This window comes from Nicrophorus vespilloides, unplaced genomic scaffold (genome assembly GCF_001412225.1).
Source record: "Nicrophorus vespilloides isolate i.1.1-1 unplaced genomic scaffold, Nicve_v1.0, whole genome shotgun sequence".
NCBI lineage: Eukaryota > Metazoa > Arthropoda > Insecta > Coleoptera > Silphidae > Nicrophorus > Nicrophorus vespilloides.
This window is the reverse complement of record NW_017100080.1, coordinates 402523-427268: the sequence shown is the minus strand read 5'-3', so window position 1 is coordinate 427268 and position 24746 is coordinate 402523. Positions and strand designations below refer to the sequence as shown.

Sequence of the window (24746 nt, the reverse complement as noted above, 5' to 3'; positions counted from 1 at the left end):
GGTTTCCATAACGACTTTAGTTTGTTCCGTAAGTATTTGCGGTTCGCAAAATATTTGCCGATGATCGCGTGAACGAGTAATGTGTTACCACGTATTGATATTAAAGCACTTGTATAAGACTCGAGTGCATCTACATGGCAATTGCGTAATGTTTAACTGCCGGATATACAATCGTTATGCTAATTGGATGTTCGTTGCCGAATTAATTTGATTGACAGGTATGCGGTGTTGCCTACATTTGTTTATTGTGACTTTGATGTTGTAATCAGATTGAAGTGTTCGTTGATTCCGCGCGAAGTGCAGAAGTTAATGGGTGGAAGAAGCTGCAAGAAAGAGTGAGAAACAATGCAGATTAAACAGATGAAAGGAAGTAGCAGATGCACTGAAAGGAAGGTGCGAATGCTTTAATATCTTTTTTATTGGTATTACCATTGTTTATTATTATTTTATTGTTGTTACGATGGTAGCGGTTATTAGCGCGGCGCCTTGTTGTTTGTCGCTTTGTGTTGTCTCGGGATCCGTCTTGTTGTCGGGTCGATCTGGGGTGGGGCGCGTGCGCGAGCGAGCGGCGCTCGGGTGCCGTTCGAGCCCCGCTCGCCAGTCGCTGAGAACCGTTCGTCGCGGGAGCACCGTACGTTTTACGCCCCGTTCGCGCTCATCGTCGCCCCCGTCCGATAATAAATAACCAAAAGCCACCACATTCTCGGCAAAAAGTCGCGGAACCGGAAGGATCCCCAATAGTGAAATACGCGAATCAAGTGATCTAACCCCTACGGTCATTGCAATCCAATTTGACAAAAAAATATATATTGAAAAGAGTAGAAACGAGAGGAGTCAGTTGCGACAAAGTGTCGACTCTCTCTGTGTGCGTATATGTATACGAATTAGTGTGTCTGTGCGAGTGTGTATGTGTTGTGGGCCCCCCGCGACTGCTAAAAACCCGCACACTCTGGGAGATACGAAAACACGAAAGGATTAAGCGATTTGTGCACAGTGCTGTGTTTACCATTTGTATTTATTCATTCATATTTTTTTTGTTTCTGTTGGTGCGCGTTCCAATTGGTTTTTCATTAATTGTTATTGTTGAGAGGAAGGAATCGCGATTGGATATTAGCTGCTGGTGAGTTCCCATCTCTTTCTTAAGCTACTGCTTGAATTCTTCCGTTTTGGCAGGTCTTATCTTCCTTCTCTCTCGCTCTTTCTATCCCCCTCCGCGTCTCAGCAGCTCACGGGTTCTTTTGTGCTTGCGTTGGAGTGCGCGTTGTCCTCTCTGGTCTTTTGGGTGAGAACCGTTCCGTGTGCCACGTAGCTGAATTTCTATTTATATCGGCGACTCGGTTTGTTCTTCGCGCGCCGCCTATCCTCATCTTCAATCTTCAGTACGACCACGACGAAGTTGACTTGTTCGTCCATTCAATCCGCATTTCAATTACACGACATACATACACACGCATTCGCTCTCCTTACTCGATCCGATCGTAGCTGCGCGCCCCTCACCGCCCCTTCTGTCTCCCTCGGCTCAGGTCCCGCCTCTCCTGCTCCGCACTTGCCAGATTTGTTTTCCTCGCCCCGAAAACTCGCCTCGTTCGTCTCCGCCGTTTCTCTCTTTCTCCATCATATCTCTCACTTTGTCTGCCGCTCGAAAGCACGCAATCATGTAATCTTCCTCAGCGCGTTCCATTAGCCTGTTAATATTTTCGAACTGTGTACCGTGCCTAAACATATTTCCACGAAGAAGTCGAGAATGGAAGAAGTAAACAACCGTTTCTTTGTCTTCCCTAATCGTCCAGAATCCCGTCGAGCAATTGTCTCCTAGTTAATGACCTTAAACCTTATTACAGATATATCCATACTATATGTCCTAATTGGATCGCTTTCAACATAAGCCTTTTTCACCTACAACGTAAAATATTTCCATAACAATTACAATTATTTCCTTATAAAACTCGAATTGATATCTAGAACTCGAACTAGATTATATTAAATAAAATGTATATGCTATTATTATCAGTACACCCGAAAATTGTCATAACCATTGAAATAAAGTTAAAGCTATTGAATTCTAAGTATTATTGTTTTTATGCTAATCTCCTAATTTATTTTCATCTGATACTAAATTATATTTTCAATTATATACTTTACAATAAACTTTATTTTTTTTAAATTAACTTCTATAACGTACAATATTTCGACATCAAATACAATAAGCTAATATTTCCTTATAAGAAATAATAATATTCAAAATTTCTGCCCGTTACTTATAAGATTGATATAGATTATTTTAAAATATTAGTACTGAACAATATCGTCACCATTAAAATAAAGTTAAATTTATTGGTTACTATGTATTATTGATTCTTGATTTAAGTCGATCATATAATTTCCCACTTATTATTTTTATACAGCAATAAGTATATTTGGAAAAGTAACTAATACAGTTTAAACTTAAATTGAATATTGTAGTTTACTTTGTAGAAATGTTTGTAATAGTCACGTTGTATCTAGTTTTATAACAAGTTTAAAACAAAACAATATAAACATATTTTCACGAAAAAATCGAATAAGTTTTGTTATCTTTCTTAAACATGCCAAAAAACACAATCGAATGATTTCATAAGGTTTAAGGCCATTAATGATGAAACCTTACATTTTGTGGACATATATGTATATGTACCTACTTCATGTCTCAATTTGATTTAAATTTGCAGTATTATTATTTGATTAATATAAAATTATTCGTTATAACATGAAAATGAATAAATAATTATTCTTTTTATGAAAACAAATTTATCAAATATTATTATAAATTCTAAATGTAAAACGATTGAAATGGTCGGCAAATCATAAATATTGATGTTATGTAATAAATTTGTTCTTAATCTAAAGTTTGTTTGTGCGAAAGATTTTTCTTTTAAATATAATTGATTCGTAATTTATAGCAATCTCGAAGATACATAACGTTCATTAGGTCAAAGTTAGTTTGTACGAAATGTATTCATTCGAATTTAATTTATTGTTCTATGATTTTGTAAATATAATGTTTATACAGTGGAACCTTGCTTAACGAGCAAAATGAAGACTTATGTTTAATAGCCATTTGCAGCAGTTGAATTTAATTTAATTTTTGTTATTGTATTGTTTTGATAATAATTTTGTAACTAATTTGTAATGAATAAACAATTGAATATATATTTTTTAAAAGATCTATTTCCTCTTATTTTGAGTTTAATTTACGATATTACATCGGTGACCTTCAACAATTTGTAATTTGATTTATGTAACGAGTGAATAGTTAATCTATTAAGTAATGTTCTATGTAATATATTTATAGTTAACCACAATATTTATTTATTTAAATTACTTTTTCTACTCGACTTTTTTTATAAACTTTATTATTATTAATATATCTTCTATTTATAGTATCATTTATGAATATTAGCTATTGTGTACCAATATAATTTGAAGAACTCTTTATGCATGCATATAAATTGAATTTGAAAGACCTTGTTTTGTGCTAGACTTAATATAAACCACATATGTCAAGTTCAATATGAACTTTAGTAAAACTGCGGTTTAAAAAATGCATATGAAATATGATAAAATATTTCTACGGAATGTGCAATATACAATTCATAATGTTTCCGCAAGACTTCCAGACTAATAATATTGCAATAAGTCACGTTTATGGTAATTATTGCCGTATTGTATACGTGTTATTAATTAATTAATTTATTATAAACGATGATTTTTTCTCTTTCTCTCTCTTTTCGAATTAACTTTCGGTTGAGTTTCTTTTCCAGCAGCGGCAATAATCGGTCATCATCTTGACATTCCTGAGTGAAACTGCTTTCCGTTTCTTTTTAATGGTTTCACGAAATCCTTCGCACTGTGCTCTTTGATCACGAGATTGCCGAGAACACACACAAAAAAGAAATAAATGATTTGTGGTCTTTCATTCTATTCTATGCTTTGAAACATCTACTAAATTAACCTTGAATCTAAATTTTGCTGTGCGAACAGAACCCGATCTCACCTTCTTACTTTATAAAGTTTGCACTTCCTATCTTGATCGTGAGTTTCGTAACTTCGTCTTTGATTTCGTCTTTATTTGTGTTTCACAGCTTTTCTACAGCTATGCATTCTCTTCATTTCTCTTCTTTCCGAAATCTTAAAATTTACTTGAATTAAGCTATTAATTATGAACCCCGATAGTTATAAGTTTGTAACTAATGAGTATACCAGATTTTTAGGAAAGTTACTTTTCATCGATTCTAACGGAAGTTAAGTAACTTGCCCAAGTATAGAACTTGTACATCTTGAAAATTCTTCCGGTGTACGCTCCGTATTTCTATCTTTGATTACGTCTTTATTTGTGTTTCGCTGCTTTTCTACAGCTTTGTGTGATACCCTTTATCTTCCTTCTACAATCTTAAAAGTTACTTGAATTAGGCTGTTCATTATGAACCCTGATAGTTATAAGTTTGTAACTAATGAGTATACCAGATTTTTAGAAAAGTTACTTTTCATCGATTCTAACGGAAGTTAAGTAACTTGCCCAAGTATAGAACTTGTACATCTTGTAGATTCTTCCGGTGTACGCATGGTATTTCTATCCTTGAATTTACCATTAACTGGTAGCAATTATACATTCTATCAGATAGATATCTTAGGACTTGTATTGTCATATATGGTTTTACGGTTAATGTTTAAGGGAATGTTCAGAATTTGTGAAAACAAGTCATTGGATAAAGTCAGATTAGTTATGTACTCGTAAATGAAAAGAACCGGTTTCTGAGATTGTAAAATAATATAACTTTTTTTTTACATCGAGATTTATGGTCGGTATTTTATTTTTGTCCTCAAATATTTATAATCTATTTTATTTGAACAAGATGTAAATTAGTTAGCGGTTGACAATTAGTGGAATTTATTACCTGGTAGCAAGTTTCCTTTACAGTTATAACTTAAAATATATATTATGTTTCATTCACACTATGCGTTACTTGCGACATAAATGTCAGAAGTACCAACTTACTATTTATTACAATAAAGAACAACAACACTGAACTATTTATAAAGTATTATTTGTACTTGGTACACCTTCTATCAAAAGATATAATGATATTTAATAGCTCTTATTCCAGTTTATATTTCTACGTCATCTCAAAGATTATCGAAAAGTGATTTTTGAACTAAAGCTTACTCTACTAGAAAGAGATTTGAAATGGAAACTTTAATGAATAAAATTGTTATATGCATTTACGTCATTAACAGATAAAAAATAAATGGTACATCCTTTACGACTATTTTAGATATTGCACAATCCCTCATCTCCAAAGGCAACATCAGAATCTGTGGGTATCGTGGGATTAAAGTTTCCATTACAAACGTCGCCCTCCAATTGATTGCGCGCGAATAATTACCATCCATAAACGATTTAAACTTTCCATGTTAAATGTATCTTTTTGAAGTACATTGCATGATTAAATAATCTTAATACGATTTATCTATTTTTTTGTTTGTTTTATTGAAATTATTCGTCGAATTTCGCGATTTTTTTTTTAAACTTGCACAAACAATCGTCGCAGTTTTCAATTAATATTAATTGATATTTAGTAGAATTTCGCCCTATTCTGCGTAATATGAATATGACAGTAAACAAGTCTAAATAATATCATTAATAGGAATTACCACTAACGAATGGGGAAAATTTTAGCAGGAAACGTACAATTGATTAAATTCATCTTTTGACCATTTCGTTGCAATTTGTTTTAGTTTACGTTCGCATGTATTCAAATATTAAGCGGAAATCAATGCAAAACCTCGACTCCACTGTAAATAATAGTAACGACCGATTGTAATTGAATGACTAATGGTAATGTATATATTTAGCGATAAGTTCGATTGTGATAAGTCGTGTGAGCTTTTTGTTTCCATTTTCGACGACTGTACTCTTACAAGCTTTGCTGCTAGACCGTGGTATTGTTTCATAAATATTAGCCCACGCTATTGTCGTTTACTGAATCGTATTATGATTGCAACAATAAAGCATTTAGTCATGCTTGTAAATAATGTTCGGGTTTCCATTTATTCTGATGACAATAGGTGAGAGTTAGTTTCAAGTTTAACTATTCAAGTTTAATTATGAAAAGCACTGAGATCGGCTACTTTATGTTTAAGCTTAGTAAATTTAAGCAGCGTCTATTTTACTTACGCTGTCACCATATACAATTACATGAATACAAATTAAATACCATAATCAATAATAACTTAATATTAGTTTATAAAAACAGTGAAAATTGTATATACAATGTAAATTATATTTCTTGATTAACAAAATAATTCATTTTTGAATGCAATTTGGAAACTAAATTTGTTAGTAAATCGAAATTGTATACGAAATCTGACGAGTTTATTGATTATATATTTGGAAACCAAAGCGTACCATAATAGAAGTACTTGAAAAGTAAAGAGTAAGTTTAGCTAAACTTTAGCACATAAACACGTGGTATTTCTATTGTTGACTCATAGAATTGATACTTGACTAAGAATAGTATACCTTTATGTTAGAGACTTTTAGGATTTAACCTTGGTTTTTATGGACAACTTTATATGTGATTGCTACAATGTGTTTGATGTTCTAAATAAAAGTAGATACTCAATCCTTATAAAACCTTGGGTCAAGTGGTGTATCACATTATTTTGTCAGTTTTGAAACCTGAAATATTCGAAAACACGAATAAAATGCTTATCGATTGATTAGATTGATTTTTTATTTAATGGATTCAATGCGATGGTCGAACGAACGTTAAACGTAAAGCAGCAAGTGCGACATGATAAGAATCGTAAATATTCGTTTCTGATTGGAAACTCCGAAAGTCTCCCCGCTCGATGCAATTATGTAACGTAATCTCATGTGAGAGCGATAGATAGCGATTATGCATGCATTCATTCAAATGACTTCATGTGCGCTAAATGCATGGCTTATGCTCTGACCTCGGTGCGGCTCATTCAAAACGGTCTAGCATCGCCGACGTCTGTAGTCGGTTAGATTGTGCCAAAGAATCGAACAACGGCCGTTAGCTCGTCGTTGAAGTGTCCCAAATTATTGTTTCTTCTATTTCACCGTCGTTCGTTGTATTTCCCTTGTTGCGTACATTAAACGCGCCAGGAATTATTCATGAGGTGCGAGCCACGAACTTCGAATCCCAAACAGGAAATTACTCTCCTCTCCTTTTACGTTTTGTTTCGCTGCGCTGTTTCAATCTATAGTTGACATAATTTAAGATGTTCTCTTCACTTAATCAGATTCTTACTAATACAATTTACTGTATTTGATAGATTCTCATCTATTGACTCGATTTGGTATTGTTTAAATAATAATAGATTTATTGGCCATACCATTATATTGGGCATACTTGCATTATAAAAACAACTATATATATATATGTCACGGCAAATGTATACGTTTACTGACCTTGTAGGTAAATGTAAGTATAAATCTGACGGCAGCGTCATATATATACTTTTACCAGTAAATGTTTACATCTACCTACATATATCGGTAAAAGTTGAAAATAATAAATACCAGATACAGTTGCTGTATATCAAGGTTAGGTTAGGCTAGGTCACCAGCAAACAATATGTTAGGTTCATAATAAATTAATTCTGTGTTTGTGTGATTATTTTTTTAGCCTGACATAACTTATATATTTTATTTACCATATGAATATTTACCGACGTCATTGGGTAAATGTGTACATTTCCCGGAAACTTACATTTACCGAGGAAATGTATACATTTAATCAAAAGGTATGATATGCGGATCAGTAACAACTGACCTTCCTCCAGGCTAACAAATTAATTAAAGGATTTCAACACACGTTTCTTATTTGAAAAAAGCTATGCAGGATGAATTTTATAATTCATATTAATAATGTAATTAAACAGAAAAAAAATTACCCGATCGACAATTTTGTAGTTATTCAGCATGTGAAGGTTAAATAATTGTCATTATGTTTTCTTAATTAATTATATATTTAAAACATAACCTCGTGGAACTTCTTTATTGCTTTTATTTGTTAATGTGTCACTTCCAATGGAAAGACATATAAAATTTGTCGGTGGGAGCATTATATAATATACAACTTTAAAGTACCTTACACTATTTATACTTTTTACCATCCTACATGATTTAATAATTTAAAGTAGTTAAAAATGTGTAGCCTTGATTGTAATTGTAGTAAAACATACATATATTAAATTACTGTTGTATCTTTTTATTATTGCCGTTTGTATCTATAATTATGATATTAACGAGTTTATTTATAAGTATTTTTTGTCTGTTTATACAAATATTGTTTAAATACAATTATATTAGTAATTTTGAACTTACTAATACCTTATAGTAATTCAATATGCATTATTTGTTAATTAACGTGTTATTTGGTACATACTAATATTTTCAACTTTAATTGTGGTTTAACAGATTACGTAGTATTTGTCACGTAACGTATTATAAGCAAATGATGTAGAATAATTGAAATAAGTATGTTCAGCATCTTCGGATAGTCATGGTTTTTAGCCATGTCCATGTTTACATATCAAATTTAAATAAAAACATTAACTATGAAGTTTTATTTATGTAAAAAGATTGTTAATTGTTTAAAAACTAGCACAATTAACTTTGGTATAAATCGGTTTTAACTCAGTTAAATGTCTACCATTACGGAATACAATGAAGACCTGAAGTGTAGCAAATCATAATTGCGTAATGCCCATTGTGAGTGTTTGGAATCTGGGATGTTTCGTCGGAAGCGATCAAATTAAAATAATAATATAAAAAAAATAATGGCGTGTTGTTGTGAAGCGTTGTTCTAGGTCAGTTAGTTCCCATTCCATTCACGATAAGTATTCGTTTCCCAGCATAATCGAATGAGCGAAAAAAGCAGCAGCAGTTGTCGAATCATCGAAATTAATTTCCAGTATCTTACAAATAGAAACGTTACGAAAATGCATCGTTTCGGAAATCGCGTAAACCAACCATACGATTTTTCATATCGCCTCACAATTGTGATCAAGCTATTTTTACTATTGATAAGTGCAGCGTAATGTAAACAGAAAAGTTATCAACTTTTCATGACACCAATATATATGTATACTCGCTATCGGTATTATCTCTCCAGTCGCTCCGCACATATCCGTCTCTCTTTTCCCCCCGTATCTCCGCACAAGATGTTACATAATGCTTTCTTCCAGTTTCTGTGTGCGTGTGTATTTTTTTGGTCCTAATGTTTTTTTTTTCTTTGCAGGAGAAGAAGTTCGGGTCGAGCCCCGACGTCTGGCGGTCGTCGCTCCGCTTAAGTGTTGACACATAGAAACCAGTGAATGCGCAGACGAAGGAGGAATCCTCCCCCCGAAACAAATAGAAAATCTATACAGTGCTCATCCTGACCGTTTCGAAAATGATATAAGTGTTTGTTGTTTAAATACCGTGGAGAAACTGAGATCGACGGAAGAGGATTAAAAGGATTTTCCCCATTTGTGCCAGAAGGGATTCGACAAAAATAAAAAAAGACGTAGACGGATAGAGGAATAAATAAAGAGAAAAAAAGTGAAGCCCCCGGTGAGTTTTTCAATTTAATGCTGCGGCATCATTAAACACAATTTTATTGTGTACATTTATATTGTTATCCATCGTTATTACGTGATTCCCGTCGTTTTCATAAAAATCGCGATAGCCGTGCATTTTTGCGCGTCGATAATATATATATAAAAAAAACCGTATATTCTCACTCTATTTATAGGTTTATGGAGTAGATGGGAGGTACTTATTAATAATGCGAGATATAAACGCTCGGATTCCTCTACTAACGTCTTAATATCTTAGACTATTTTACAATTAATCTTTGAACATGTTTCTACTCTATATGGACTTGGCTTAAGCGTAATTAATGCCCATACTCCTTGATCTTTGAATATACTTAAACGCAAATAAATTTAAAAAAAAAGTAATATAATTTAGAGATATTTTCAACTTAATCTGTGTCATTCCAATCAATTAAAACGTTTATAAATTTGAATTTACGGATTTACAGTTAAATGTGTGGATGGAAACGGTCAAAAAAAGAGTTTATAATAGCGAATGGAGAATTGGTTCGGTGACCTGTTGGATTCCCTGTGACTGTGGCTATATGTGCGTGATCCTGGCCGACGTTCAAAAAATAAATTGGACCCGAATACATAAATTTATGTACGTTTATTTTAAAATTCTAATCGTTAAAAAGTTCTTGCTCGATGAAACCAACACCGACTTCGTCGTTTATTTACGGTCGTCCGTTTCGCATGCTTTGACATCCCGTTATCCTCGCTCGTTTTTGGATTAGGACACATCGACCCGATGCTTTCCAGATGTTTTTTACGACACACGAACAGTTTCAAAAAAAATAAATTACAATTAAACTTACCGTTAAAGTGCATATATATATTTCATCACGTTCAATGTTTAGAAATATTTTATTTTAGTTATTTTCTACAATCAAGTTTTTTTTCACTATAAAAGTTGATTTTGACCAAGTTTTATAGTTTTCAATTTATGTAATTTTAAAGTGTTATAAATGTTCTTTCTATTCTTTGTATTAATTAGAATATTTTACAAAAAAATTCACACATATTATCAGACTTTTAATAGTTTAGTTGTATAATCAAGATTTATTCCATTTTAAACGTGTCATCCGATCATTCTGTTTCTAATTCTCTTAGAAAAGACATTGTTTATCAGATTTTAAAATGAGATAACTTTCTTCAAATTTATATTTCCAAATCTTCCAAAGTTAAAGACAATAGTTAGAAAATTAATGATTTTGTTATTTTTTTCGTTATCTCCAATTTAGTTACACAAATGTGTTTTAGTATATATAAGTACACGTACACGTTGTTAAATGTATTTTTATAATGGTTTGATTGAGCATACAATTGTGTTACTGAATGCAACTTATCAACAATCTACTTAATTATCTCTTAACCATCAATTTTGACTTTTTTAACGTGAGAGAATGCAATTTATTTTAAATGCGGACATTTATGTGTGTAAATGTAATGAACTGTGACCTTTACCATAAATATATTAACTATTGATTTTAAATTAAATTTTACTTAATTGAATTGCGAAATCTCAACATGTTTAGGTTAAAATCCAGATTACAAATTAATAAATAATAAATTCATAAAACCATTTACCCTTATTTCGTCAATTAAACTGAAATCATTTACCATTATGACATAATTTGCATTAGTATAATTTCTCAACTATATATTTAATACGTGTAATTATCTATTTAATCAGCTCAATTCTGGCCGCATCAACATGCGATATATTAATATATAATTTAATGCAGTAAAATATTTATTACAAAAGTTTAACAAAAATTAATTATATTATATTTTAATTATTATAATAAGATATTTCCGATCTTAATTTTGGTATAAAAAGATGTCATCTTAGAATTAATTAATGCTGTCACCGATTTTTCATTTATAATTAACGTTTTTATATTATTTTAATTAAATACTAGTTAAAAGTCGGTCAATTATCTTAATAAAAAAGTATATTATTGAAAGTATCAACAAAGTCAAATTAATGAATCAGTAGTTAATGAGTAAACTTTTTTTTGCAATACTCTTAATTCGACTACGAATCACACACGAAATCGATACAAACTATCATATTTCGTAATTATTCAGTGAATGCGTATATGTCATTAGTTCACGTCTTTTAAAGGGCCTTTTGTGGCTGGGGGAATGAAAGAAGTTGCACTTGATTTAAGTGAGACGGGGGGAAACCCGAGTGAGCAGGTGGTGCGGTAGTAGAGAAACCTATCCTTTTTGGCATCCACTTTTCAGCTCGTTTTGCGAATAGTAATTTTTCCTGCTCTTGACTAAGACTGAAATTCCGCTTGGAAAACCCTTCAAGAAAATTCTTATTTCTGTTTTAAATTTTCTTTCAAAAAGCATTGTTTATAAAATTATAACTGGTTTAAAATTGTACCAGCATTTATTCGATTTTCCATTGAAAAATAGAAATATATAACTCATTTATCAAAATCTGACACCAAAATTTTAAAATTAAAATTTTGTTGCGTTTGGTTTATTTAACATGATATTTTTACTTGTTATAACTTGTTATATGAGAGGATTGGTTTTTCTTTAAACATGATTGAGTGATGTATAGTGTTAGTAGTTATCGAGTCATCCGATCCATCATAATAAATAATAAATTTTCTATAAAAGTTATTAGAGAAGGGCTTCTTTCGCTGAAGAATCCAGCAATATGCTGTGATGTTCATGTTTGTTGTTTGAAAGTTGAGGATTCGCCGTTTTATATAACAAAGAATTGTAGGATGAGTAGATCTGGGATGAAGGGAGATTGCGCGAGAGTACCCATCGTAATAATGTAATCTAGCGCGCGTGAGCGAGAAATGTAGAGTTAAGAGAGGAAGAGCGATGGAACAGAAAGCAGCCGACGACGGCGGCTACGTTCGTTTGTGTGCCAACGAAATTGGGTCAATGTAACTAACCAAACGAAATCCAGTGCTATCTGACACAATCGTATCTTGTAGGATCCACGCAGACAAATACACAGACAATTACAAATTACCAGTACGAAATTTAAAAAAAAACGAAAATACTTTGCGACTCGATATAAGCGAGATGCGATGCATAGAGTAACCTTGATAGATTACGCTGCATCCATCTAAATGGGCTTTATGTGTTTTAGATAAAACGAGGTAAGAAAAAGTTTCCAAGTTGCGCGGACGCAATTATAAAAGTAGGCTTTTTCTGGGTCAAGGCGGGGAAAAGTTGTTGTTATTGTTGAAATCGGTTTGGAATGTGTGAAAGTTTTAAACTTTTCTCCGCCCAATACAGTAGTAGTTCCAGAGCTGGAAAGCTTTAAAGTGCATAAATCATTGTCAGTGGGGGAGAGGACGACGGTGTGCGCTCGGTTTAAAAGCAGGTACAATCACGGGTGGTGCATTAATGGTTGGGGTCAGGTACACAGGGTTCATACAGGTGTGCTCAGACCTCGACGAGTCGCTCGCACAGTAAGCAAGCAGGCAAACAAACAACGAAACGAAACTTTTCACGTGTCAATTGCGCGCGAACGCTACGACTTTACGAAATAAAAGTTGAATGCTCGCTTCGTTTGACCTCAGACGTGTTTACCACCAATTTCCCGTGGATTATTAGTGACTCTACTCTAATTGGCTCGAGAAGCTAAACAATAATATTATCGAAGTTTTATATAAAAAATAAAACCTGAAGAAATGCGATTTATAGAGTAACAAATTATCCAAAACACAGAACTTACCGATAGAATTGGTTTGATTACATCTACTTAAATAGACTAAGAAAAACAAAATCGACTTACTACAATCCCTCTTAACGATTTTATTGCCCTTTCGTTTCGACTTTAAGCTTAGAGATTATTTATACATCGAGCCTGTTTATGTATGTATCGAAAGAATGCGTCCTTTTCGTTTGCACTCCGTCTATCTCGAGCACAAACCGTTCGCCGTATCTTTCGGCATTTTATTTACTTTTTCTTTCTCTCTCTTTCTTTTTTACGAGTGTCATTCAGTGCATTGACATCCAGGTTTTATGTTAAGTATGTCTCTTCAACCGGCGAACAAAGGGATCGGAATCTTCACAAATATTAGGTGCGATATTAGGCCAGACGAATACCGAGCGCGTCTTCGCATAAAGAAAATATATCGCGAGAAAATTGATCAAAGGAAGCACGGACACAGACGTACCGTATAGAAATGTAAAATACTTCGCGAGTGAATTATGTTTTCCTGGTCAAAAGCTTTTACATAACTGCGCGAATTTTATGATCAACGGATTTTCTATAATAAAATGTATATTCATATAAAATTCGCTTTGAACTTAGTGTCTACGAGTGAGATCAACTTTTCTAAAAGTTTTGTCGGTTATTTAAAGTAATTAACTGTAATTTTGATTTTAAAGTAAATTCATATTCCATTTTTATTTATAATTTAATTACGAATTATTTAAATTTCACTTACGTAACTAACCGTTTGTAAGCAATTTACTTTAATAAATAGTCCATCATATTCATCGTTTTTATTTATATAAAAATATGTGCATTAATTTACATTTGTAAATTGCTTTTTTACTGCTGCAGTTCTTTATGTATACAAAAATTCAATACTTTAAATCATTTTTTAATTTTGTATATGTATAAAGTCTAGAGTCGTATCTGGATTAACTATACAGTAGAACCTCGTTTAACGAGCACCTCGCATAACGAGTAAAATGAATTGTAAGAAAAATGACTCGCTTAACGAGCGACGTTTCGCATAACGATGAGAAGAGAAGTTCCGGATTGCGCGCCTACTACATCATGTTTAAAACTTGTGTACACATATTATGTGTATTTTTGAATATGTTTCACTATACGAGTAAAAATCCGGAAAGTTTGGAACGGATTAAACTCGTTAAAAAAAGAAATAATTGAGGGTTCTTGGAGGTACATCATAATATTTAATACTAATAACTTACTTTCAGTACAAAGACTTTGTTTCCATAACTCGTCCTTTGAAAAGGTCACTTTACAATTGCCTATATAATCTTTTAGTCGTTTATTTCATAAAAGATAAATTTATATTTTTAATATAGTATTTAAAAAGAAATCATTATTAAAATGCTAGTTAAATATAGAATTTCTTATTTATTAAGTATAGGTGGTTTAGTTTTAGAAATTATTTTGTCTTGATAAAATGAAAGAACTTTTATATGAAAAATGACTTATTAGAAATGAGATGTTAATTTTATTAACTACTTAACTTTGACTATTGTTTAAATGTAATAATTGTGTTTAATGCAATTTCTAATTAAAATAAAGTAGCAATTATATAAAAAACATGTTTAATGGTTAATTGTGTATAAATGTTTATATTTAACTTTTCAATTATAATTGTTTATATTCTTTATTTTTATTAGAAGTTTCTCGTATTATTGTTTTTATGTAGCCTACAACCAATCAAATTGTATTTAAGGTTGCCATGGAAACCACAACATGTTCTGCTGTGTTATTGGTCCAATTCAAATGTTGTTGCGCGACATAACCACCTGTTTGTATTTTTTTATAATGAATATACCTGTTGATTTGCAGACAACATTTGCAGACTTGACATTCGAAATACTATTATCAAATTTTGTAATTATTTGATGAACGGTATGAAATTAATAAACACTTAAATGAAAATAAAGTATCGAAGGTTACAGTTATAAAATTAGATTATGTTGTACTATATTTAGGAAGTAAACCAATAATTTCTGTATCGGTTTGTTTTGCAGTCGATCTAGTTATTTATTAAATAAATATTATTCTCGCATGGTGTAGAGTAGACTAAATAGTTTCACCGCTGCGATGCAACACGATCGTCTGAGCCCTGTTCACATTTGATCTTTAAGTTGCTCGTTTGTATTGAGATTTCGAGTATGCGAAGAATTATCGTAGTTCAAGAGATCTCTGGGGATTCTGAGAATATTATAACTAGCGTCCCATAAACACGTAGCAGCAACAGAGTGTGTATGCTCACAGTGAGACTATGTGTCTATAGATGTTGCTTTATTTTTAGACGCGCGATGACACGCTCTCCTGTGTGTCTATTTGTGTGGCATGTTGTTCGCCTACAAACGCTGTTGTTACGAACGAACGTTCCGCAGCGCCGTGAGAACCCGACTACTGCACCAGCAACAACAACAACTTTTTGGCCTGACGCAGAACTTTTACTTATCTTTTTCCTCAGCACCATCTAATTGTTTCCCTCTCGAAACCAGTATTTTCTGTAAAACAGACTCAAAAGACTGTTTCTTTACAACCATCAATTACAAAAAAAAACAATCGATTTTATACTTGATTTATTGCAAATATCAATTATCAAGGCCTGAGTATAGAGCCCTGGGGTACGCTAGTTTACATGCAACGACGTTTATATAATATTTTATGTACACTAAAATCATAAGAGTGATTCATTGCAAATATCAATTATTGAGGAGCCTTGGAGAACACCATAGTTTTATATATACATCACCTACTCCAGACATGACATTTATATAATATAATATATTTTTTAATGTAAATTAAAACATACTTTAATATTTTTCATTGCAAATTTCAATTATCAAAGGACTTAGTGAAGCCTTGGAGTACTTATAAAATAAAAATAAATACTTGATTTATTAGAAATCTTAATTATCACATAATTCATGCGGTAGTTTCATTAACAAATTAGTATTAATGGATACCAGTTTGGAATGTTGACGAACGCATTTTCTTTTAATATTCTTCGTTTTTTTCACATGACGTCAATTAGTAATTGAGATTTAGTTTTATGTAAAGCGCGATGATATAAGTAATTTTTTTAAATAATTCTCACTTTTTTGACCTCGCTATTATTATCACAAACGCATGCATAAATATACTAAATTATAATAATAATCGGACTCAGTACGCCGAATCTTCTTATATTATAACGTCGCTTATTGTATTAAAATAATTATTTGTATACTTAAAAATACAATTGTTTATGTGATTTCACTAATTTATTTTAAATAATAATTGAAATGGGCGTACTTTGTAAATTTGTATAGTTATTCTGTACACCATAAAATAAACATCAGTACTTTGAATGTAATTATTTGTCTCGTTAATATTTAGTTTAATCTAAAATACGATGATAACAGTAACTTTTGTAATAATCATTTCTGTCCTTGAACTTGCTTTAAGTCACAAACTCAGAACACTTAGATGTATTCAATGATTTATATAAAATTATTATTAAAATATGGAGCTCTGATTTATTATTTCACATTTTTCTTTACTCACAACTTGTTTGCGTCGATAATAATTTATTACATACGTATAGATATTTATTAATAAGGTATAAGTATATTTTTAGGTAATCCTCGCTTTTATCCAATTATTGACCTCACTTTAAATCACAAACATACTTATAATAAATACTCATTACTTATTACACAAACTGATTTGTGTATATGTGCTATATATATGTCACAGTAAAAGTACACAATCGGTAAATGTATACATTTCCCGGTAAATATGTAAATTTACCGATCAATGTAAATGTAATTATAAATCTGACAGCAGCGTCATATACCTACTTGTACCGGTAAATGTTTACATCTACTTACGTACTACGGTAAAAGATGAAAATAATAAATACGAGATACAGTTATTGTATATCAAGGTTAGGTTAAAAGAAGCTATTAGTAAAGTTTTAAATAGGTAAATTATAAAGAAATAAATAAAATAATTATGTGTTTATGTGATTATTTTTTTTTTTGGCTTGACATAACATATATATTTTATTTACCTATATGAACATTGGGTAAGTGTATATATTTCACGGAAATGTAAGTTGAACTTACATTTACCGATTATGTACTTTTACCGTTAGATATACATCTTTATCTTGAGCAACGAATTAGTTTAATCTAATTCATAATGATAAGTTATAAATTTGTGTCACGATTAATTTTGTGATTCCAAATAATAGAACTCAATATAGAACCCTTTGGAATATAGTATATACTTAATACTTCGCATAATGTTTAGTACTTTTTAAAAATATGTGTTATTTCGGTAATTTTATATTTAGTTTCATTTTATGTTCTTGACCTTACTTCACAATTGTATTCACAATATTTCTACAGTGTCTACATTTTAAATAAATAAAGTTGTCTTAGTAATTTATAACATATTTATGCTATAAATCACAATGTTATAAGTAATTATTCAAATAATCATCACTTTGTTTTCTCATGTGAACTTCGTTTTAAGTCACAAGTACAGAATCAATCTAGTGATTCATTGTAAATAATCCTCGGTTCGGAGCCGTGGGGTGCGCTGCGTCATCTCTAACTTTCGCACATCATTCACTCTACGTTCTTCTCCTTTCAGAAGATCATTTGTCTCGGTAATGCGATATTTATTTGCGAGTAAAACGCTATGATGATATAAGTTTTCGAGTAATCGTCACATTTTTTTATCCTCACACTGACCTCGCTTCGAGTCACAAGCGCAGGACGTAGGTTCCTTTTTGTATTTGGCAATGGTCGAGCATATATATATATATTTTTTTGCCGTCCGACGTTAAAATTAGACGGGACAAGACATCGCGTCGAAAGAAAATTGATGGTGCGATTTTTGTGGCGAGTTCGAGAGACGAACAAGAAAGAAATAAAGATAGACGATTTTAATTTTAAACGTCGTGTTATTGTGCACCGGTCAAGGAGATTCTCGAATACATATGCACGGGTATATATACATATACACGTATACTCTTGTTGGTAAATAATATTGTGCTCTCTCCGCGCACACAACGCAAGGACAGCATATATATGCAATATAAGCAAACACATGCAAACCCACAGAGAAGAGAGAATGAATTGCATTGTGTATCATGAACTCTCCCATATACACGGCGCGCTAATCTTTAATAGCGCTCTCCGTGTATTTGTTTTAATTGCTGAAACACAAAATGTTGTTATTTTTTTTGGTTTGTTTTATTTTCTTTTGCGAAGTCAGATTGGAAATTTGATTCGTAATCTAATTGAACTGAACTGTGTGTATTTTACGTTACGGTTCGAAAACACTGATTACTTGATATTATTGAGTATTCCCAAAATTTGCGGAAAGTTACCGTTGACTATGAAGATACTGTTGCGTGAGTTGGAACGTTCAACTGCGTTGAAAGCGGTCGAGGAAGAAACACTCATTTTCACTTACGGTATCGTCGATTGTTTTGCTAGAAAGTGAACGACCTGAACGACATTCCCATTTCTTTTATCTCGCTGAAAAAAAAAACGTGAGCGCACAATAAATTGTTTATTATTTATGTCTACGTCAATATTCTCATATCTTGTAATGCGTATGCATATTTATTTTTTTGTTAAACACAAAATCTGGGATTTACACTTATTTAATGCTTGTGGTTTACCTGTGTTGTGCATAACACAGCTGCTTGTGAAATTTAAACGTTGGGTTTAATTCATAACAGATGTAAAAGATATTTTACTGTATTATCTAAGATCATGCAATTTTTGTTTTATTTCAAATTATTTATTATCAAAATAATTAACTATTATAATTATAAAACATTCAGAAGATTTCTAAAGGAGTTTTTATACTTGACATTTTTTTTATATAACTGTAATCAAGTGTATGTTGAAATAATAATTATATGATGATAAACATAAACAATTTATATTATGGCGGTATCTTGTGTTGATTTGAATTGTATAATATATTATAAATAATTGTATGTAGACGTTGATCTACGTTGTCTGTGTCTCGAAGGCCTTTGCTTTGTATCTGACTGGAGTTAACACAAAAATGAAACGAGGGTTAGTCACGAAAGGACGAAATCCTCGGGATCGTGCATCTCGCTAAATGGTTGTAGGGTCGATACGCTCCGAAAGGGAGAAGAAATAGGGCCGTAAACAATATATAAAAAATAAGTAAAAGACTTATTTCTATAGTAACTGAATTAGAGATGTTGTTTTGATGCTTATACCTATAGGACTTCAAGCATATTTAAATGGTAATACTGCTGATCGATATGGGACCGTCTGAACTAGGTCGCCAGACTTAACGTCGCTGCATTTTTATTTTCGGGAATAACAGCGAACCAGCTGCTTACTTGACGTAAGTCTTCTACTTTTCACCTTGTACTTCATATCGTTTCGTTTAATGCACGTTAAAGATGTTTATGTTTTACATTTGAATTTTCATCCGACCAAAATATCCGCTGGCTTATGAATAATCAGTCATGTCGCGTGTTGAAATATGAATTGCAATGTCGCGTCTTTGTAGTAGTAGTCCGTTCTGTAATACCAAGACTTAGACTTGCCGGAGATGAATTATAAACTTCTCCGAATTGACCCACATCGGCGTTGCCTTCTACGGCTCAATAATGTCAAACAGATGTGGGGAATAATGAAAAGCGCGCCAACTGCTCTCGAACATGCCACAAATTCAATTATTACAATATGCTGAAGTTCACGAGACGGGTCATGATTGAAGTTAATTTTATATTAAATCTGCAATGCTTGTCCATTGATTGCGCGTGTACTTGGATTTTGATGATTTACAATTGGATTACGTTTGATGCCAATGTGCCATTAATCAAGTATAAATGCATGGAAAAAGTAGCAAGATTGATACGTGTAAAAAAGGATAAATGGAAATTGGTTCGATAATTCTCTTTTTCCGTTAATGGATAGCCAATAATAAACAAAATATTATCGATGATGCGGAGAGGCTTTTACAGGATTGCGCCTTTTTTTCCAACCGCTGATTCCGCACTGCATTCAATCACTTTTCTAAAATTAAAAGCCCTCCTCGCATCTCTCATACTTGATTAAATATTTCATGCCTTTTACCATTCGTAAAAGCGAACCTCGCGAAGCCACTGTTGTATGGCTGGCACTAAGCTTTACATGATGAAATCACCGCTTTTAAAATGCACGTTTATTTGAAGCATCCGTTGTTATAGAAGTACAGCACAACGTGTTAAAAAGCACATCTATAAATTACGTAATTTAAATATTATTCCAAAGTTAACATTTTATTTTTGATACGAATATATCAGGAAAATAGAATAGAGAAGAATCTGAACAAATAATCCACCATCCCATATCATCTCGTATAATTGTATGTTTAATTAAAAAATATATCATGCAATATATAAAAAAATATTTTTTTAAATCAAAATATAATAAGTAATATATAGGAAAATTACCACTCATATTTTATTACTTTTAAGTTACATATTGTGGAGAACATTCCAAGTGAAGTACTTGTGTCCCTGGGATGGAATTCTGGGCACAGTGGAATATTGTCTGGTGTTGTCGTTGTGCCGAGTCTTAATAGTTGGGAATTTAATGAAATTCGTTTGGTTTTACATAACTTTAATAATGTACTTGGTCGATTTAAGATTTGAGACTATACTCGTCATATTAAGATTGTTATGAGACTATGCTCATCTTTAAAGGTTCTGCTGAGGCTAATTTTAAATATTTATTCTACTTACAAAGTTAATTCTTGTTAATTCAGAAGTTATGATTGGGAGTAGAGCTGGGTGATTATGCAATTAGATGCAATTTAGGTTAATTATAGTAACAATACTTATATTTCCATAAATTCAAGAGAAACATGTTAATTAGTAATTGTTACAAATGGTTATTGATTTACGACCATCTTGCTTACTTCCTTTTTTATAATATTCCTTATTGATAAAATGGTTTTTAATATACGAAAGACAATCTCTATTGAATAAAATGATGTGTACCAATTAAAAAAAAATGTAGATAGTTATGTTTGATTTATAATTATGCAAGTATATACTACGCTATATTTATCAAGTACTTAATAATATTGTTTTGGTAAATGAAAATAATGACTTAAGTTATTATTTTTTTTAATTAAGTGATTTATATAACAAACGCAATTAACTGGAGATAAATATGTAGGATTTAGATTCATATAAAATTCAATTGTCAAGCGTAAATGTGAATAAACTTCTGAATATTGTAAATATGATTTTGGAACTACTCCATTCGTATGCTCTTGGCCAATTTCCAGTTATTACATTCATAGTTATATTTTTACTGCTGCTCTATGTATATATTGTTTTGCTCAATAAACCTATTTAGTATTACTATTTATTTAGCAAGTGTATGTATTTTTTGCAATATTTATCTATCACTAAAAATAAATAGTTGGGCCATAAAAATAATACTTGGCTATACAGTAGATTCTGCTTAATAGGGACACCGGTTAATCGGGACAGCCGTTTATTAGGGACAAATCACAAAGATCGGAAACAACCCCGAAGAAATAACATAAAATTACTCCGCTTTTTCGGGACAATATTCAATATCGTAAAAATAGAAGGCAAACCACTATGGACAAATTCCTCCAGAGTACATAATTTTCTATTATGTACGTATGCATTTTTTTAATATGTAAGCATACTATAGTTTTGTGACTTGCTTTATTATTTATTTATTTTGTGCAATTTATTAAATAAAATATTAAAAAACATTAATCCTGTAATTTTTGTGGAACTTCGGATAATTGAGCCAGCCGCTTAATAGGGACAAAATGTACTTGTCCCGATTTAGCGGAATCAACTGTATTTTGATATCTCTTGATGAGACCTCTTATTATCATAAAACATATTAGAAGAATAATAGTTCTTTTCATTTGTTTACAACTTTACAGGAATGCCTCGCATAGTGCGGGTAATTGGTTTCGCTTATGTTCCCCACTGACTAATTAAACTAATTGAAGATTACTTCATAATATAAAAGCTCAAAAAGAGACTTGAAATAACGATCGTAAATAATAATCTTTTTTCAAAACATAAATAAACATTTTCATATATAACCATAATAATAAAAGAAACGATGATTTATGTCAAAAAAAATATTTTCAATTGTTTTGTCCTCGTAATCTATAGTAAATCCGCATTATGAGAGGTATTACTTTATATAATACACTAAGTTTAAGATATCTATATTTACCTGCTTCACAATAATATAATATAAAATCAATACGGAAAACGCAAGTACTTATGTTTGGAGATTACGAAAATCTTATATAACTTGTCAATGAGTAGTTGTTATGATATAAATATAAAATGAGTTAGAAAAGACGAAGAATGTAGCAGCCAAATTGAGTGTATTATTACCATTGCACTATGTAAACACAGTTGTATATTAATATGATATTATCAAGATTGTACAGGACTGCGTTTAGGTAGGATGGCTTGTTGCTCTGGTAGGCGTTGAACTTGGAGAACCATTAGATGCGGAATGATTGATGGTAATTTCGCAAGCCGATGCAACAGCTGGTAATGACCACAATATCATAGCAATGAAAAGCTCAGGAATGAATTGAATTTCCCTAAGAAAGACCTCGTAAAAGCCAATGAAGCGAACCTTCATTAATACCGGACGACATACTATTTTGTACCTTGCCGTTGCGGCTAGGCAATTTCTAGCATCATCCGCCCCCAGTATTAATTACATTTTCTGCGGAATGCGTTCCCATTTCCTGCACTATAGAAGGGAAGTATACGCTCGCAACCAAAAACATCTTTGCTCTGCAATCAACGTATAATATAATAAAAGTTTATAAATAAAAGAGAGTGAAGCTTTCTGTGGAGATTTAATTACGTCCCAGTTTAATAAACGCTGATGGAGAGAGCGGAATTTTAAATAATACAATATAACATTTTTGTTGTGCAATAATTGCTTAATTGGATTATGCGAGAGTATTGTTATGTATTGTTGTTTGTATTTTAATTGAGATTATTTGATGTACTCAAGGTTCAATTTAAGAGAAGCTTCATGTGCGTTCTTCTGGAGATTGTAAATATTGCATGAGCGAACTTTTCAGAGCATATGAGTAACCTTTGACATTGACATATAAAAGCGGTTATTAAAAACGCTGCGAGCGTACGTACGCGTTTTATGTGAATTCCTTTATCCGTTTCAACGAGTTTTATTTGTGATAGCAATTAGCAGATATAAATTATTTGTAAAATTTGCTTTTTATTATTTTAATAAACACGAGCAGTGTTACCAACCTGCATTAATGCGAAAAATTGATGCGAAATTTGTTTTTCAACAACAATTGTGTTTGTTCATCGTTTACAAGAGTGCACGTAATAATTCAAACGCCCACGTGCAAATTACAAAACATTGCAATTTGACACTTGTTTATTATATTATTAGTGCATACAAAAAATGTGTACACTTTAATGACGGAATTACGTTTACATAACTTTTTTTTATTATTGGTTGTAATTAAGTTTGTAAATGTCGGAATTACTCTTAATTAGATACATAATTGAATTTAGCATATTATCTGTGATTTTGTAAAGTTCAAATAATTCCCTAATAAATCAAGATAATTGCTACTTAACATCTTTTTATTGAAATAATATATAATAAGTAAAATACTATTAACTTTTCTAGCTTAAATAAATGAATATTTATGTTTTTCTTGGCAATTTATCAATACTAATCTAATATACAGGGAGAGATAAATAATAAAATAGATAAATAGAAGTATTATTTCTTTGCAACGGGCAATCAACAACTTTATACTATGTTTTTGGACTTGCTGCTCTGTCTTTATTCGAATCGATTTCTTTAAGAACCTTCAGACCCCGGTCTCAATTAGTTCAAGGCCTCAGTTAACTTTCCGACAGTCATCGTGAAGATCCGTTCCGGTACAGGCTTTTCAGCTTTCTCGACAGTATTGGCAATGAAATTCTGTAATATCATCTAGTATGAACTTTTCATTTAGTACAGTAGATATTTCAACTATTCCATTGCTTTGCCAAATATAATATTTATTATTATCTAGTGCTACATCTTGTTTGTGATAGTTCAATTATTCTATTAATTCCATAAATTTAAAGGCTTATAATTATTCTAAATTTTTGTTTACTTGTATTTATCAAGCAGCTGTATATTGTATATAGAATTCTGATATATTTTCTTTTACTTTCATTGCTTGGGTATTTATTCTAATTGATAAAATCTTTGAAACTATACCTTTTTCAGTCACATGACACCGGCATTCGAGTTAGTAATTCTTTTGTGCTCTTGGTTTTCCTCGAAAC

General features: G+C 31.6%; 1 protein-coding gene across 1 annotated transcript in view; it reads left to right on the top strand.

Annotated features, from left to right (window-relative positions):
- Positions 1–614: 614 nt before the first annotated feature.
- LOC108566905 (probable basic-leucine zipper transcription factor N) overlaps positions 615–24746 on the top strand; it is a 65099-nt gene continuing 40967 nt past the window's right edge. Inside the window, exons 1-2 of the mRNA XM_017927028.1 lie at positions 615–1120; positions 9312–9625. The gene's annotated coding sequence lies outside the window, so the exon portion shown is untranslated. The remainder of the gene's footprint in view (positions 1121–9311; positions 9626–24746) is intronic.